Below are 15,832 nucleotides of genomic sequence, written 5' to 3'. Positions count from 1 at the left end.
TCCAAATGCTGCCCAGAGATTACTGGGGATGAGTAGGCGCTCAGTTCCTCAGCTGGCTGTGCTCATTGCACTCTTCCCTTTCTCCATCAGCTGTGGTGCAGCTTCTGGACCACCCCCAGCAGCTGCTGCTGAGGAGTTCACCTCACACAGGTGTGTGATCCTGCCTGTGGATTGGGTGCTGTGCCTGCTACTCCTCCTTGGGGAATCTTTGTGGGGTCAAAGAGTGAAAATATGAATTTACGGGGCAGAAGTGCTGGTGTTTCCTGCGTGCCCAAAGCACCCAGGGAAACAGGCATGAGACAAAGCAAAAAGGGCTCTCCAAGAAACCATTCCTGTGGGCATGGAAACAGGGCATGGCACCAGCACGGGGAAGTCTCTGCAGTGAAAGGAGAACCCACCGGCCGTTTGCCAATTACAGGTTGGATTTTTTTCCTTATTCCCTATCCTTTAGTGCCATCTACTGGCTCTGACTGAATGGCTTCTTCCTTGGCCCTGGAGTAAATACCTTTGGTGAACCCTATATTCACTCAAGAACTACAAGTTTTGGCAAGGGACCCTCAGAGATGGCTTTGGGGATGAATTAACTGAGAAACATAATTAACTGAGAAACATAACACTTGTGGAATAGTAAGCTCAGACCATAACTGGGAAGAAATAATGGACAAAGAAATGAGAAGATAATTCTGAAAAGGCAGCCCTTAAGTATTGCATTTCAGTCTTTTGAAAACAAGTAATTTTGAGTTTGTTTGTTTGTTTGTTTGTGCATTTATTTTGAAGGAAAGCTTTTGTTTGGAAAACAGACCCCCAGAACCTTCCCAATGTTTCATTTTAAACAGGTCTATATAAAAGGGGACAAAATGCATCTTGAGAGTACATTACATTTTTGTGGCCTTACCTGCAGCCAAGATTAGCAGAATGACTTCAAGAAAAACCTCAAAGCTCTCTGGGAGAAGGAAAGAAACTTCTTGCTTGGACAAGAGTATCCTGCAATCTGTTTCTCTCCAAATGTGCTGTCAGGGAATAACACCCTGCAGGTATTGGCTGTTTCATGGCTCCAGGAAACTGCAGGTAATATTACAACTATCAGTGTCCTGTAAAGGGTCAGATGGGTATTGAGTCAGGCAAAAATCATTCATTCATTCATTCATTCATTCATTCATTCATTAAAAAATCAATCATTCCTCAAAATCTTTGATTTTGCTGTTGATATGAGAAGGACCTTTATCATGGTTGGGCTTGACAAATGTCCTCTCCTCTTGCACACAGTTTCTGGGCAAACCCACCTGCACACACCAATGCTCCTGCTCCCAGAACAGGAAAGGACAGAAGGCTCCAAGTGCAGCCCTTCCATGTTGCTGCCACACAGCCAAGTCTTGAACCACAGCTGCCAGCAGGTCCCTTCTGCCAGGAACAGAACAGTGGTGGCCTCCCAGGGCAGGTACCATGTGAGACAGGATCATTGGTTTTATTCCAGTACATCCTTTCCCAAGGAAAGCACTGGAGCTGAGCTGAGCATTGGATGACACCCATGTGGAACAGATCCTCCCACTCCTTTGTCCCAAGTCCAATGGCAAAGCATGGAATAACTCACAAACAGGGCCTGGAATGAAAATGGTTCTGTTAAAATTAGGCTAAGAATGCAATAAGAAAAAATGGGAATCCTTTTTGTGTATGAAAAATGTAGGGAAAAAATATTGGAAAAGGGCACTTTTATTTGGTGCCACCTCTCATTTTTTATGAATTAAACCCTATAGTGAGCAAACAGAAGAGAAGTGGGAAAGCCAGGAGCCTTTGCTTTTCACAGTGGACTTAATTTCCATTTTCTCTTCTCTTTCAGGACAGGAAAAAGACTTAACTCATCCCATCTTTGCCAAGAACTTTGGTGTTTGAGCAGCCAAACCCAACAGGCTCCAGAACAGCTGGCCAGTACTGGGGGGCCCAGTCCTGCCTGTGGTGTGGGGTGAGTCCCCATTTGTCCCCAGAGTGTCCCAAATGGGAGGGATCTGCCCTGGTTTCAGGCTGTCCTTGCCCTGCTCCCTGCAGCCCCCAAAACCTGGGACACAGAGTCCAAAGGGGCTCCTTGTCAGGAATGTGGTGGCAGCCCCGGGAGCAGTGGGAGGTGAGGACTGGGGCAGTGTCTGCGACTGATCCAGGGTAGGGCAGTGCTTATCTGGAGAGGTTTGGCCCCACACACTGAGTTTCAGCAGGATCACAGATGCTGCATTTTGTGCATCCTGGGATTTTCTGTCCCTGCTGGAGACTTCCTGCTGGGATGTGGCAGCACAGGGAGCAGAATTAAACCTGCAGCTCCTGTGTGCATTGCTGGCCTTTGTCTCCCTGTGGTGCCATCAAACCATGGGAATTTGCTGCTGTCACTGCCACCCCAGCTGGGGGCTGTGCCCTCCTGCAGCCCTTGCCAGCCCCAACACAAGCTCCAGAGGTGCCTCTGTGCCATGTTGGGAGTGTTTGCTGGGAATGTGCCTCATCCCTGGGAGGATCCTTTTGTTCCTGGGTGGCCACACAGAGCTTTTGGGCTTGTCAGCTTCAGTTTGAAGGCAGAAGTCACTGGAAGGGAGAAGGACGAGGAGGTTGGTCAGAGTGGTGCTGTCAGACCCCACCTGACAGTCTGTGCTTGGTGTGTGAGGTTGTTGTGCATTTGCAATGCAGGGAATGAATGTCCCCTTCCCAATTCAGCCCAGCAGATCCAAGGGCTCTTACAGGAATATTTATCCCTTACTTCCCTTTGTGACAACTTCATCTACACCCCACCATGAGCAATTCCTTGATTTCTTCTGGAGAAAACCTCGTGGCAGAAGCTGCTTGCAGGAGCCCAGAGTTGTGTTTGGAGCAGAGAGTGTTGAGAGCTGCATCTGCCTGTGCTGCCCCAGCCTGGCAACCTCCTCATGGAACAGCCTGGGCAGATGGGAATAGCAAAATCCCTTCCTGGAAGGGGTTTTCTCCTATGCAAAACAGGCATGGGGCAGGAAGCAAACTTTGGAAATCAGCAGAGTTCCCCCAGAAAGCATCACTCACATCATAATGACTAACATGACTGGTGCCCACTGCTCAGGATTCACCCAGCCAAAATCAAGAGCAAAGACTGGTCTGTGTTTGAGAACTTGAAATAACTTTGAAACAGAATAAATCACCCTTTTCTTTCTTTCTTTCTTTCTTTCTTTCTTTCTTTCTTTCTTTCTTTCTTTCTTTCTTTCTTTCTTTCTTTCTTTCTTTCTTTCTTTCTTTCTTTCTTTCTTTCTTTCTTTCTTTCTTCCTTCCTTCCTTCCTTCCTTCCTTCCTTCCTTCCTTCCTTCCGACACTTCCTTCCGACACTTCCTTCCGACACTTCCTTCCGACACTTCCTTCCGACACTTCCTTCCGACACTTCCTTCCGACACTTCCTTCCTTCCTTCCGACACTTCCTTCCGACACTTCCTTCCGACACTTCCTTCCTTCCTTCCGACACTTCCTTCCTTCCTTCCTTCCTTCCGACACTTCCTTCCGACACTTCCTTCCTTCCTTCCGACACTTCCTTCCTTCCTTCCTTCCTTCCGACACTTCCTTCCTTCCTTCCTTCCTTCCTTCCTTCCTTCCTTCCTTCCTTCCTTCCTTCCTTCCTTCCTTCCTTCCTTCCTTCCGACACTTCCTTCCTTCCGACACTTCCTTCCTTCCTTCCGACACTTCCTTCCTTCCTTCCGACACTTCCTTCCTTCCTTCCTTCCTTCCGACACTTCCTTCCTTCCTTCCTTCCTTCCGACACTTCCTTCCTACACTTCCTTCCGACACTTCCTTCCTTCCTTCCGACACTTCCTTCCTTCCTTCCTTCCTTCCGACACTTCCTTCCTTCCTTCCTTCCTTCCTTCCTTCCTTCCTTCCTTCCTTCCTTCCTTCCTTCCTTCCTTCCTTCCTTCCTTCCTTCCTTCCTTCCGACACTTCCTTCCGACACTTCCTTCCTTCCGACACTTCCTTCCTTCCGACACTTCCTTCCTTCCTTCCTTCCTTCCTTCCTTTCCTCCCTGGAAAGGAGTCTGGACTTGTCTCTGTGGGCATGTGCTGAGCTCTCACTGCAGGGAACTGCCAGGCCTTGATGGCTGTGAGTTCATGTTCTTCTCACTGGGGAACTGGAAATAATTATTAATTAATAGTAGAAATTTTTTCTGAAACCTTTCCCCTTTTGTGCCCCTCTGTGTGGAACAAGGGCAGAGAGAAGAAGCAGAGGAGCGACCTCGGGCTGGAGAGGGGCAGGAGAAAGGCAAAGGGACCTCCCTGGTGTCACCAGGGCACTGAGGGGAACAGAGGGACACTTTGGAGACAAAATGGAGGTAATCCATGGCAGAGTTTGGGGAAGACCTGAGGTCATCTACAGGGACTAAATATGGGGATAATTTTGAGGAAAAGCTGAGGTGATGTTTAGGGAAGAGAAGGAGTCAATATTTTACAGGAAGGAAAATTTTGGGGGTAAAACTTGATGTAATCTGTAGGGGACAGAATGAATATTTTGGGGTAGAAATGAGATACTCAGAAGTGCACAGGTGGGGAAAATTTTGGACTAAAATCTCTAGAGCAGAGAACAAACACTTTGAGGCAAAAATGAGGTCATGAGTAGTGGGTGTGTAAGAAAAATTTGGGGGTTAAAACTGGGATGATCTCCAGGTGAGAGCACAAACAGAGTAAGGTAGCATGAGGGAATCACTTATGGGCAGGTAGGGAAATTTTGGGGGGTAAAAATAATAAGAAATTATCTGTAGGGCAGAGAATGATCATGTTGAGGTAAAAATGAGGTCATCAGTACCAGGCAGATGGAAAATTGGGGGAGTAAATACTGAGAAAAGCTACATGGTAGAAAATCAGTATGGAAGTAAAACTGAGGGAATCCATAGTGGATAGGCAGGGGAATTTTGGGGGCTAAGTTTGAAATAATCTAAATTTTGACAATGAATATTTTTAGTTAAAAATGAGGTAATATGTTGTAGATAGGTAAAGAAAATTTTTCTTTAGAAAACTTGAGTAAACCTCTGGGGAGAGAGTGAACAATGATAAACTGAGGCAGGCACTGGGCACAGGCAAGGAAATTTTGGGGGGTAAAACTTGGGAAAATCTGTAGGGCAGAGAATGGACATATTGAGGTAAAAAGGAGATGATTGGGAGTGGACATGCAGGTGGCAGGCAAACCCTGAGATAATATGTCAGAACAATAAATGTTTTTAAGAAAAACTCTGATGTGATGTGTAGGGGGCAGAATGAACATCTTGGGGATAAGGCAGACATAACTTGTGTGGGTTTGGTTTTAAAATCTAGTTAGTGTATAATGTACAAAATGGATATTAAAAATACATAAAATCTGAGTTACCCTGTGGAGCAAAGAATGCATATTTTGAGGTAAAAAGGAGGTAAACAGAATTGGGCAGGTAGGGAAAATACTGGGGGGAAATAGTGAGGTAATGTCCAGAGTAGAGAATAAATACTTGCTTGTAAAAAATGAGGGAAGCAGAAGTGGACAGACAGGGAAAATCTGGAGGGGAAATGTGAAATAATCCCCAGGGAAGAGAATGAAAACAGAGGTAATCACTTGTGGACACACAATGAAAATTTTGGGTGTAGAAAGTGATATTTTCTCCAGGATGGAGAATTAATATTTTGAGGTGAACAGGCAACAACTAGTAGTGGACAGAGAGGGAAAATATTTGGGGTAAAACTTGCAGTAATCTGTAGGGCAGAGAATTAACATCTCAAGGGAAAAATGAGTTAATTTGTAGTGGACAGAAAAGGGAAAATTGGGGGTAAACCTTTAGGTAATCTCTAGGTGAAAGAAGAAACATTTTGAGGTAAAATAAGTTGATAAGTAGTGGACATGGGAAAATTTGGGCAATAATGTGTAAGGGTGAGAAGTATTTTAGAGAAAAAAATCTGACATAATTTGTAGGGGACACACAAAGATTTTGCAGATAAGACAGAACCTGTGTGTTTTTTGGTTTAAAAAAAATCTCAGTAATACATTGGGGAGAAAATGGACTTTTTGGCCATAAAATCAGAGTTAACTTGCAGGTGAAAGAATGAATATTTTTGAGGCAAACTTTAACTGACAGGGCAGCACAAAGATTGTTCTCTGTGTGGTGCCCAGATTTGGGGTTCGGTATCAGCTTTGCTACTTCACATGAATTATATCCACAGTCCCAGATTCCCTGCTGAATTCCTGCTGGAATAACCTGACAGTGCCTTGTGGAGTGTGGACATTCCCATGCAGAGCTGCCACTTCAACACCAGCTGTGGCAGGAACCAGCAGAGGTTCCAGGGAAGCTCATTGAGACCAGGACAAGGACAGGTTTATATTCCATAGAACTTGCTATTTATAATCCTCATCCCCCAGCCCCACTGATGTCCCTGGGGGACACTTGGCAGAGTTCCCTGGAATTCAGCTGATTTCATCCCCCTGAGGTCAGGCTCCAGCTGATATTTTAAGGCAGGAGAAGGCAGTGGCCAGGAGCACTCCCTGCCCGTGCTGAGGCAGCTCCTGTGCCCAGGAGAGGACATCTCTCCCTGCAGAAGCTGAGCCCATTTCACAGTTTCAGCAGTGCCTCTGCAATTTATTTTCCCTCAGGAAAGGGATGCACATCCCTGCTTTCAGCACACCTTCAGTGGGAAAGTGTGGCAACCCAGGAAATTCCTCTGGCTGCCCTGGAGGACCCGAGACCCTATCAGGAGGCTCAGACACCTTGGCACAGAGTCCAAGAGCCCTGTGCCTTTGATTTAGCCCTTGGAAAAAACAATTACCAACCTTATATGAAGAATTACCAGCCACGAAAGTTTAAGTAGAATGATAGTGAATTTATCACGGGGGGGAAAAAGTAGATTTTGGTGTTTTTAGAATGGGGGTTCAGGGGGCAAGATGGAGGAATCTGGCCATGTCCAACCTTCCTCCTTCTTCTTCTTGGCCTCCATCTTCTGCTGTGATGTTGGCATTTGCAGATTGGTTTAGAGTAGAAGCTCACTGTCTAACATAGGTGATAGGTATTGGAAAGTAACTGTAAACATTGTACATGCAGTTTTTAGTATAAAGACATAACATCGGCCCGGGGGCAGGCAGAGTGCCTGGACTGTCCTGCTGAGCAGACCTCGGCAGGACAGGAGAAAGAATTTTATAGATAAGATACAATGAACAACCTTGAGACCGAGAAATGAAGAGCTCTGACTCCTTCTTCGAGCATTGGGATAGGAAAAGAGACTTTCTAACACATCTCGGGGTCACTCTGACCAGCTAGAGACTCCGAGATGAAAGCTTCCCATCAGTTCTGTGGTTCCAGCTGGCTCCCTGAAAAACTCCAGACTTCATGCAAACAAAACTTAATCCGACTCTGACCTTTTATTTTAAGGCATCTCCAAGGGCATTGCTTGGGGTTTCATTTCTGGGAGGGAAGATTCCCTTGACTTTAACACTGCTGATGGATGATGTCCCCAGGCTGGAAGGGAAGGGGTTTGGGGGCTGGGACATACCTGGGGTGTGCGGGAGCTCTGGGAGGTCGGCACCGGGAATTGCTGTGTGAGCCCCGTGCCGACATTCCCAGGGAATGCCAGCTGCTCCTCGGGGTAATTCTGGGGTGTCAGGGGCTCTGTCTGGGCTGAAGCATCTCCAGGTGCCTGTCAGAGCAGCCCCTGGCCGAGGAGCCGTGGGCAGCCCTTTATCCACATCCCAGTGCCCATCCCAGGGTGTGTGCGTGGCACGGGCAGGACACTGAGGCACAGCTCCTCCCCTGCACGTACCGAGGACAGGAGGGGCTGGTTCCCCTCCTGGAGCCCCAGCCTCCTCCTGCCCCGCATTCCAGCCAGCTGGGACACACTGAGCAAACACCAGGGAACGTTCCTGGCAGGGCGTGGGGGTCACCAAGGCCTCCATGCAGCTCTGGGCCAGGAAAGCGGCCCCAGCCTGAGCACCTGCAGTGATTTTGGGCTGAGAACACTCACCTGCAGGAAAGGCCCCTCTGCAGCTGGGACCAGTCCTGACACTCTCCAGAAGAACTTTGGCCATGGACTTGTCCTGCTCATTTCTCCCTGGAAAGGGACATGGAATGAGCACCTTTACAGCTGTTGGGTAAATGCTGGAAAGGGCAGGAAGCCAGGGTTACTGGAAGACTTTTGTGCTGTCATGTCAGGTACCAGCCAGTTCTGCTCTAGAGCCAGTCTAGGGGCTGGTGTGTAAAGCAGCATTAGCAGGAAAGAAGGAGCTACATTTGCATAGGAGTTCCCTTGCTGGCAGCAGCCATCCCCATCCCAGGCAGGACATTCCTCATGAGCCTGAGACTGGCTCAGGTGCTTGGAGCAGGGTGCTGACAGGGCCAAGTTTCTGAATTCAATCCCCACATGGATGAATCACTTATCACCGTTTGACTTGATGATCCTCGTGGCTCTTTCCAATCCAGAATCTCCTGTGCTCCGGAAATAAAGAGCAGTTTCCACCGGCTTTTTAAACCCGCGGGTTTTTCCATCGGGGAGTGCGAGCCACGGAGAAAGTGGGAGAGAGGAGGGAGAGCATAGAGTCTCACCCGGCAGGTGTCGGATGAGCGGCTGGAGCCGGACCGAGCCCTGGCGGGGCCCCGGTCCCACACGGGCCGCAGTCCAGGCTCGGCCCCAGCGCCCGTCCCGGAGCGGCTCCTCCCGCCCGCGGCGAGCCCGGTGCTCAGCCCAGCCCAAATCCCAAATCCCGCACCCCACCCGCCGAGGAGAAGCGGCTTCGCCCGGGACCCCCAGCAGACACCGGCAGGACCCGGACCCAGATCTCGGGGTCCGGATCCCGGTGCCGGCCCCATCTCAGCGCTCCGACCGCCGGTCCCGCCGCAGCCCCGCTCCGGAGGGGTCCCGGGGTTGGGGGATCCCGGTGCCCCCCGTGTGATGTGTGGGAGCCCGAGTGCCGGCGCTGGGGGAACAGCACTGCGGACCCCGAGCGGGTCCGGCCCCGTGTGGGGACTCCAGCGAGGGCAGGGGGTGCCGGGCTCCGGCTCCCTGGGCTTTGTTCTCCAGTACCCCGAGCCCCGCGGCTGCGGGAAGGAGGGAGAGGGAAGGATGGGGAGAGAGGAGATGTGGGGCGGGTGACGAGTGATAGAGAGGGGAGTGGGGGTGAGCAGGGAAGCGGGAGCGGAAGGGAAAGGCGGGTGGGGGTGAAATATGCTTATTATATGATTGGCTCGTCGCAAATATTAAAATGAATACTTATATATGTTATGTTCCAAAGTTATGCTGTATTAATATTTTTCAAGTAGTGCGGTAAATACAGTTTTTAGGCTATAGCATAATATTAAAATAGAAACTATATGATGTAAGATACTTTTTGTAACTAGCTCAATGAATGGGTAAGATAATAAAAAAATTTTTCACATAGAGATAAGAGTAACAAGACACCAAGATTCCAAGAGAAGAATTATTGCCTCCTTATCGGGATAGCCCAGACTTCGAGGGACCCAGATGACTGATTTACAAGGTGAGGGGGGAAGCTGACATTAAGCAGAAGCACCCTTAGTTTGAAAGGAATGTTTGAATTATGTATGAGATATATGAATATGCAATAGACTGTTGCTTTTAAGGGTTACTATTTTGTTAGCAAAACATGCTTTGGGGCAGAGCAAAGCACCCAGACTCCTTTCTTTACACTTTGGGCAGCACAGAACCCCCAGGAGGAACTGGAATCCAAGGGTGGATCCAAACATGGGACTCCTGCTTGCCACTCTCCACCTTTTCTCCAGCTTAGCCCTGGGCTGGGAAACGAGAGACAAAAAACATTTAAAAAACATCCCTGAGGTGTTTTGAGGATGCTCAGGCTTGGGAGAAAGCTCTTCCCAGCACCCTCCTGGCCTTTTCCCACTCCAAGAAACTGTGGCAATGCACATCCCAAGTCAGCCTGGGATGCTTTCTGCACACCAAACACCACAGTCCCAAGCACCAGGAGCCTCAACATGCTCTGGATGCAATTCCCAGCCTCAGTGAGCCCTAGGGAGTTAAACCCAGCATGGAGGAGAAGAGGAACCCTGTGTCCCTCTGAGCCACCCCACAGCATGGGCAGGAACAGGACCCCAGCAGGGTCAGAAGGTGCTGGGTTTGGCTGCTCAAACACCAAACCTTTCAGCATTGCTGGGGCAACTGGTGATTTTTCCTGTCTTAAAAGAGAGGAAGAAAAGAAAATTAAGTCCCTTGTGGAAGTCACAGACTCCTGGCTCAGTTTGAGCACACAAATGCTCATCCTCTGCAGCACCTGGAAATAACTTGGAAAAGGCAAAAGTAAAATTATGTTTCCCATCAGAAACTGATGTCTACAAACATCAGTTTTTGACAAATTTAATAAGATCACTTTCCTAGACAAACCCCAGGCCATGGAGGTCTCTCCAGGCAGGAGAACTACACGGAGACACAATCAGGGATTGGCACTTCCTAGAGCCCCCTCTGGAGCCTTTGCCCTTTATTTGTAAGGAAGGGGTGGCAGCTGTCCAGAACATGGAGCACATGGGGGAAGTTGTGAGGACTGAGATGGAGAGAGCAAAGAAACAGAGCCTGTTTTCCTTGTTTCTGCTCCTCAGTCACGGGAACTCTGAAAGCAGGGACAGATCCAGGCTGTGAGCACTGCCCTGGCTTTGATGGATCATTTTTGCTCAGGACCCTCAGCTCCATCCTCTCCTGAGAGCAGCAGAGAACTGAGTTAGTCACAGTCCAGGGATGCAGCCATTCCAGAGGGAATTGACAGGGACTTTTATCACACACAAAAATCCCACACCATAAACACTGAACTGGATTTCACTGAGCTGCAGCACAAAGCTGCTCACAGCAGGCAAAGGCAAGAGGAGCACACAGCACCACTGAAACAGCCCCTGGGCTTGGAGGAAAACAACCCTATGGAGTCAGAGGGCGGCATTCGGGAACAATCCTGGCTGCCTGGAGGCAATTCAGGCCCCACAGCTCAGGCTGCAGCACAAAGTCAGTGCAACAAGTGATCCACAGGAGCTGTGGGATGTTCTGCTCCTCCTGCAATGACATTTATGGCTGAGCAGGTCAAAACAAGGCCTGAGCACTCAGGACTGGAGAATCAACACCAAGCAATAATTCCTGTGCTTGGCAGGAGCCTGGAGCATCCCAGTCCAGGCCCTGGGCTTTATGTGCCTGCTTCTACTGCAGTGAACCTGGCATGGGGACTGGGAAATCACAGACCCTACAATGAGGCACTTCCTCAAGCAGAAATAAAATCCAACTGTGGCAAAGCCCACGGCCTCATTTAGAAACCCTTCAGCAAAAAAACCCTTGGAAAAGCAAAGGTGGTGTGGTGCCCTGGAGCTCCAGAGGACTGAGGGGAAGGTGGGCAAACAGCTGCCAGCAAACAGCTGCCACTGCTTCTCCCTCCAACCACTGCAGCAAGGGCAGCTTCCCTGCAATTCCACATTCAATATCTCTTCCAAGCTCAACAGGCCACCAAAAGGCACTCCCAAGACTTTTTTTAGTGCTGCTCTTGCCATGGTCCTTTGGGCACAAGGAACCTTCCAGACTGTCCCACACCTTCACATCCTACTGGCTCGTTTTGGCACAGCTGGAAAAGTTCACTGTTCCTTCCAAAAGGATCTTCCTGCAGTCTCTTTCTGAAACCAGAACATCCCCAGCTTTGCTTTCCCTTTAAATGTTTTGTTCCCTGCACAGCCAAGGCCCTTCCAGTGCTTGGCAAGTGCCAGCCAAAGAATCCAAGCCCAGGGCCTGCCTGGGAGGGAGGGACGTGCGTGCCCCAGGAAGAGCATCCCAAACCTGTCACTGCCAGCCCTCCCTTCTCACCAGGGCTCCAATGGCTCCAGAACTGTCCCTGCAGGCAGAAATCCCCCTTGGGAACAGCATGAGCTGTCTCCGGTGTACCACTGGGCTGGGAGAACAGACCTGCAGCTCCCAGGGACACCGGGGCACTGCTGAGCCAACAGCAGCTCTGAGAAAGGCACGGAGGCAGCACCTCACCAAAACTACATTAAAACAAATGCCAACACCTCGGGAGTCACTCCAGTGTTGAATTCCTAAAGCAAAAGCAAAATGATTTTTATTTTTAGATGCTTGGGAGAAGTCCATCCCCTTTTAACCCATTTCTGTGGCTTGTTTCCGCCCGCTGATGTTCATTTCCCAGCTCTCACCCGGCTGCCAGCGCTATGGTTGGTTCCACACAGACACACGAGGCTGCTGCCAGCTGCCATTTCAGCAGCTCGCGGGGAATGAACACCCCCCACACCTCCCAGCTCCCCAGCCCGAGTCTGCCCAGCACTCCCAGGGAGCGGCTGGCAGCGGGAATTCTCCCTGCTGGCCCTGCCTGGCAATCCCTGCCTGGCATTCCCTGCCTCCGGCTCCGGCCGCCGCCTCGCACCTGCTGCGAGAGAGGAGCTGCGTCCTGCTGCCTGCTCCCGGCGCTACTGGCCCGCGGCCCGTGTCCCCACAGAGCCCGTGTCCCCGCCGCCCGTGTCCCCGCAGCCCGTGTCCCCACACACCGCTGCCCCCACAGAGCCCGTGTCCCCGCAGCCCGCGTCCCACCGCCCGTGTCCCCACACGCCGCTGGCCCCGCACGCCGCTGGCCCACAGCCTATGTTCTCACACCGGGAAACGCCGCGGAAAATCGCTGTGGAAGCGCGGGGTGGGGTTCAGGCAATCGAACACACATTTTGGAGAGGCGAGCTCTCCTTCTAGGACGCCATCCCCGCCCCTTACCCAAAGCGCATGCGCAGAATACCGCCATCTTTGGAAGGTCAAATAAGCCCAGTGCCGTAAGCCATCTTCTGTGTGACGTCACTTGACTTCCGGTGCAGTCCGCTGCCTTGGGCGCTGGCAGAAGTCACTTCTTGTTAAGACGCCCTCTTTGGTGTCGCATCACGTGACTTCCTGTTCGTGCCACCATATTGGATACTGGCAGAAGTCACTTTCGATCTTTAGTGCGGCATCACATGATCACCGGGGTTGTTCCGCCATCTTTGGCACTGGCGGAAGTAACTGCTAAGTGAGATGCCATCTTTGGTGTGGCGTCACGTACCCGCATCCCTTCGTCACCATCTTGGGTGCTGGCAGAGGCCGCTTCCGGCTGGGCCGCCATCTTTGGTATGGTACCACTAAGGCCCTCGCTTCTTACAAAGGTGGCTGCTCGGCTGCCTGACGCCGACCGCACTGCGATGCCGACCTGGCTCTAGTGTCCATCCTGGCCCTGCCCCTTCCTGCGCCTCCCGTAGTGACACACACACCGTCACTTTGGAAAGGATTTGCACAGCCCAGCAATGGCTTCAGAAAAAAACATGAAATTCAAGGGAAAGGCCATTTCCAAGAGAGGTGCTGGGGGGCGAAGGCAGCGTGTGCGGTTCTGGGCTGAGCTGCTCACGCCGAGCCCCTGCCTGGCTCTGACGTGCAGCTGCCCAGCGCCCCCCGAGGCTCCCCGCGGATCTGTGGTGGCTGCTCGCAGCTCGCCTCGTCTGCCCTAAGCCAGCAGGGAGGTGAGGGGGCTCTGCCAGTCTCCGTGTTTGTTCTACAGTGCAGCCGCACGTTCAGGGCTCCTCTATGTGTGGTCTCTGTGCTGTTCGAGTCGTTGGTAAAGATGTGGTTTGCGGTCGGTGTAAGAGGCTGCGGAAGGGATTTCTGAGGTGAAATTTAGGTACTACGCTTGTCTGTGACTGTCCCCTAAATTACCATTTGCAAAGCCCTTTGCAAACACATTCATCCCGTTCCTTTGCCTCCTCACAGTGCCAGCAGCTGGCTGGCATCCAGTCTCTTTAAAATGGTAAATAAACAAAGGTCCGGGAGCAAGCCAGTGTGATTCTCACCACACAATTCAGCGCTCCGGAAAGCTAATTGTCTTCATCATGTCCTTCCAAATATACCTCGCACTCTGCTAGAACAACCTCCTGTGCACTTGCCTTATGTCACCTTAACCCCTCAGATGACACCAGGAGCCTTGGCAGGAGCAGGGACACAAAGCAGCAGGCAGGGAACAGGATCATCATCATCATCATCACCTTTCTTTTCCAATTTCATATCTTTCAGCTCTGGCCTGGAATTAGGTTTTTCATATATCACAGCCAGCCAGCTACTCAGCATTAATTTACTCAGAGGCTTTTCCTGTGTTTTGCAACACACAAATCCTTGTGGCAGTCCTTTAAATTCTTCCATGTGGAAGGATCAAAAATTGTTTATGAACAATCATTCTTGGGTACCTCAAGTTTGAAACACATCCTTTGTGTCTAGAGTGAATTCAATCCAACAATAACCCAGGCTACACTCTGGGTTATTTTGGGATGAATTGTTCTTCATTTCTCACAATGGAGCAGATGTATGTAGATCACCATATACACCCACTCAACATATCCAAATGGATCCTTTGACAAATTTTGAAGTATTTTGTTAATTTATTTCACTTCAAATGCTCCACTAGTGTGATCTCATTTCACAGACTTCTCTCACAAATTGTCCACTGGAAGTTTTATTTCCCAGGCTCGCCTTGGTGTTTCTCAGATGGAAATCAAGGAACAGTGACAGTAACTGTCAGCTCCTCTGCCAGTAACTTTGTTACCTTGTCCCACATCACCTCCCACGGCTTTCATGGGAAATGTTTTTTTTTTATCCTTTACCTACGCCTTATGCCTTACTCTGAAGCATTCAGCTTGGTGGAGCAGCCTTTTGCATTTGACTGCTGGACCCTGCAGATACTTAATCTAGAAACCATTTTGATTCTTTTTAGATTAAAGAATTCACAATACTTCCCAATAAAATCAGTGTCAGGTTTGGGGTTTTCCCCCTTAATGAAAGTCTTAAAAAAAAAAAAAAAAACAACCTTTAAACAGTTCACTAGGTTTTGTAAAACTGCCTCCATTCCAATATTTGAGATGTTCTTTGAGAAGCAGCTCTTGACAATATAAAATTAATATGTATTACATACTATACTGTAAAGGATAAGAAAAAGAATTTGAAAGAATTCAGCATTATTTTTTATTAGTATATTATATGTACATTACACATATATATACAAATATTTGTATATGATTTGAAAAAAATTTGGTAATGCTGTGCTAAATGTCAGTTTTTGCAATTGTTGAAACAGCACCTTTCTTCTTTATTGAAAGGGTTTTTTGTTAGTTTGTTTTCCCCAAGAAATACAATTACAGAAATTGATTTGTATCTGCAAAATGTTTATGTTTTGATCAACATTACATTTTGTAATTGCAGAATCTGGTAGTTCAATCTGTCTTTCCATTACCTTATGGGATCCGTGTGTCCTGCTCCAGACCTGCAGGCACCTTGCATATCCCCTACCATGTAAAACCTTCATAATCCTGTTTTTTCACCTCAGATTTCTCAGCTGAGTCTGAGGCCCATGAAGAGACACCTTATAAATAGAAAAAAGTTATTAATATCCATAAATCACCAAATAAACTGTACCTACAGGATCCAGAAATCTTATGGGATGCTTTTGCCAGTTCTCAGCACTCCAAATGCACTGGGGTTGGTTTAATCCCCATAGGATTCTGGAGAAAGAAGGGAATGAATAATTCTGCATCCAGTCTGAGGGCTACATGATGTGTTGAATAATTGCACACCAAGTGAGGAGGCAAACCAGCTCATTGTGATCATCTAATTAAGAAATATGTAATTCTCCCTACACTTGAGGGGTCTGAGCTTCCAGTTTACTTAGGAAGGAAGTCAGCCTCACCTAGATCCATGGGGAGCACCTAATCCTGGATTTCCAGACACATGAAGGACAAGCCAATCTCGACCAATCTGTGATTCTGTATTGCTCTAAGTTCTATGAAAAAGTAATTTACAACAAGTTGATGGGAAATACTCAGAGAATGTAGAGAGGCAG

This window comes from Zonotrichia albicollis, chromosome 4 (assembly GCF_047830755.1).
Source record: "Zonotrichia albicollis isolate bZonAlb1 chromosome 4, bZonAlb1.hap1, whole genome shotgun sequence".
In the NCBI taxonomy this organism is placed as follows: domain Eukaryota; kingdom Metazoa; phylum Chordata; class Aves; order Passeriformes; family Passerellidae; genus Zonotrichia; species Zonotrichia albicollis.
Note: the sequence above shows the minus strand (reverse complement) of the source record.